This window comes from Crotalus tigris, unplaced genomic scaffold, assembly GCF_016545835.1.
Source record: "Crotalus tigris isolate CLP2741 ecotype Arizona unplaced genomic scaffold, ASM1654583v1 scf7180000020598.85287, whole genome shotgun sequence".
Taxonomy (NCBI): Eukaryota; Metazoa; Chordata; class Lepidosauria; order Squamata; family Viperidae; genus Crotalus; species Crotalus tigris.
This window is the reverse complement of record NW_024098098.1, coordinates 24,270-27,736: the sequence shown is the minus strand read 5'-3', so window position 1 is coordinate 27,736 and position 3,467 is coordinate 24,270.

Sequence of the window (3,467 nt, the reverse complement as noted above, 5' to 3'; positions counted from 1 at the left end):
CATTTAAGGAGATGAATTAAATAATGCACATAATCGAAAGTTTTAACAACCACTGCAAAAAACATCGTAAAATCTGGTGGGTCATGTGACTGACCCATTTTATAACTGTCACAACATAAAACCATAATCTGCAGGCTCCCTTATAGTTATAATAAGGACTACCTGTATTGCAGCACAATTACACAGAAAAACAAATTGGAGGAACAAACAGCCTGTTCTCCTACAATGCAAAAAAAAAACCCCCAAACCTCTAACCAAGGTTAATTGTCCAGCTGAGCATAGCTGGTTGTATAAATGCATTTGCTATGTCAAATGCCTTGTGTAAGTGTAAATTGTACAGAAGGCCGTAGAAAACAATTTAAATTAAATTGCTTGTTAAATGTTCTCTCTCTCTCTCTCTCTCTCTCTCTCTCTCTTCTGGAGAAGCAGGAAATTACACCTCTGTTTCCGATCGAAAATTCAGCAAGGTGACTTCTACGAAATTGCAAAAGAACTAACAAAGCCACAAATGGAAAAACAAGAAATTTGGAGCCACAGTGCGCTGCGAATTGCTGTAGAAAGGAACTTGCAGGTTCATATGACAATCTGACCCGTAATGGTTTACAACAAACCAGGAACAAAGAATTCAATTCTCCAGCCAGTGTGAGATAATTCTGCTCCCCTTCCTCCGTTCTAATTTTTTTATTTTGTTCAGCGTGTCGCCTGCATGGCTCTTTTTATTATTATTATTATTTTGAAACGTTGCACCAATCAATTTAATCAATCAGGACCAAACTGTGCAGTGCTTGAAACAGCCTCAAAAATGAAACCCCAAACTCCATAATATCTCCAGGGCTGAAATTCTAATGACACCAGTTCAGTTCAATTCAGGTCAGTCTAATTTGTTTACTTTTTAGTTATTATTTAATGGCAGGTCGTAACCACTAATGCCAAAGTTAAGTACAGTGTAATGATGACTGAAGAAAACCAAGATCATGGCATCCGGCCCTGTCAATTCCTGGCAAATAGATGGGGAAGAAATGGAGGTAGTGACAGATTTTATCTTCCTGGGCTCCACGATCACCACAGATGGGGACTGCAGCCAAGAAATTAAAAGACGCTTGCTCCAGGGGAGGAAAGCTATGGCAAATCTAGACAGCATACTAATAAGCAGAGACATCACCCTGCCAACAAAAGTACGTATAGTCCAGGCCATGGTTTTCCCAGTTGCAATGTATAGCTGTGAAAATTGGACCATAAGAAAGGCTGAGCACCAAAGAATGGAGGCCTTTGAACTCTGGTGCTGGAGAAGACTCCTGCGAGTCCCCTGGACTGCAAGGTGATCAAACCGATCAGTCCTGGAGGTGATCAACCCCGACTGCTCTTTAGAAGGCCAGATCCTGAAACTGAAACTCAAGTACTTTGGCCACCTAATGAGAAGGAAGGACTCACTGGAGAAGAGTCTGATGCTGGGAAAGATGGAGGGCAATAGAAGAAGGGGACGACAGAGGATGAGGTGGCTGGATGGAGTCACTGAAGCAGTAGGCGTGAGCTTCAATGGACTCCAGAAGATGGTAGAGGACAGGAAGGCCTGGAGGAACGTGTTCCATGGGGTCATGATGGGTCGGACACAACTTCGCAACTAACAACAACAATGATGACTGGCCATTAAAGGATTTCAGAACACAGGAAGTCCTCAACTTATGACCACAATTGAGCCCAAATTTTCCATTCCTAACAAGGCAGTTATTATTGACTTTTTATCAGCTTTTTTGCCCTAGTTGTTAAGTGAATCACTGCAGTTGTTAAATTAGTAACACGGTTGTTAAGTGAGTCTGGCTTTCCCACATTGACTTTGCTTGTCAGAAAGTCACCAAAGGGGATCACATGATCCCAGGACACTGCAACCGTCATATAGATGAGTCAGTTGCAAGTGTGAATTTTGATCACATCCGGGATGCTGTAATGGCCGTTAAGTGTGAAAAACAGTCATAAGTCACTATTTACCGTGCTGTTGAAACTTTAAGTGCTGGCTAAGTGAATGGTTAAATTGAAAGATTTTAATTTTTTTCCCAATGCCCTTGTAACTTTGAACGGCCACTAAATGAATGGTTGTAAGTTGAGGACTACCTATACTTTAAAAAAAAATCAAAAACTATACAGATAGGCCTCAACTTAGGACCAAATCAGGACCAAAATATCTTCCCAAAGCAAGGCATTTATGAAGTAAGTTGTATCCAGTTCTGCAAACGGTTGTTAAGAGAATCACTGCAGTTTTTAAGTGAATTGTGAAGACGCTAAATGAACCCAGCTTCCCGCATTGATTTTGCTTGTCAGAAGCCAGCTGGGGAGATTACAGATGGCGATCCCACGATCCCAGCACATTGCAAATCCTAAAACCAACATGTCGTTTCTTTCAATTTCTCACAAAATAAAAAATAAATAAATCCAGAAGTAGTAATTTTTTTTTTTTAAAAAAAAACTTAATTCCAGGCAACTGCCTCCTTGCTTCTTGCATCCCAGCTCAGAACTTGGTGAGGAATAAAATTTCCTACTAATCAGTCGGGGCTTCTGCAGGATATGGCCTTGGAGCATGATTGAATAGTACAGTCTGTGTGGGCTTTGTTGAGCACCTGCGAGAAGCGGTTATATTCTGTGGAAATTGAGAAAGGGTTCCTTTAATTGAAAGCATCCAAGGATCTGTTCTGAAACAGCTGTTTATCCTTTGCATTGTTTGAGTTCAGGAAGCAAATGAATGGATACCAGAGCTGAAAATAGGAACCAACAAGTGCAAGATGAATTGGTATATTTTATTTGCTCCAAAAGAAAAATCGTCCTAAATCTGGAATCAGATTGTGAAAGAAGCCTAATTTAGTCATTAAGTGCCCTAATAATAATTTTGGCTTTTTCTTTTTCTTTCTTTCTTTCTTTCTTTCTTTCTTTCTTTCTTTCTTTCTTTCTTTCTTTCTTTCTTTCTTTCTCTCTCTCTCTCTCTCTCTCTCTCTTTCTTTCATTCTTTCTCTCTCTCTTTCTTCCTTCTTTCCTTCCTTCTTTCTTTTTTTCTTCATCCATTCCTTCATTCCATCTTTCTTTCTTTCTTTCTTTCTTTCTTCGTTCATTCCTTCATTCCATCTTTCTTTCTGTCTTCCTTCATTCCTCTTTCTTTCTTTCTCTTTCTTTCTTTCTTTCTTTCTTTCTTTCTTTCTTTCTTTCTTTCTTTCTTTTTCTTTCTTTCTTCATTCCTTCATTCCATCTTTCTTTCTTTCTTTCTTTCTTTCTTTCTTTCTTTCTTTCTTTCTTTCTTTCTTTCTTTCTTTCTTTCTTTCTTTCTTTCTTTCTTTCTTTCTTTCTGCCTGCCTGCCTGCCTGCCTGCCTGCCTTCCTTTCACCAAGGTCCCTTCCAGCTCTATTCTATTGTAATCCTGTCACACAAATGTAATTAATTTTACCCCCTTATCTTTAGTCTGTCTATTACCTCCACTGAGCTCT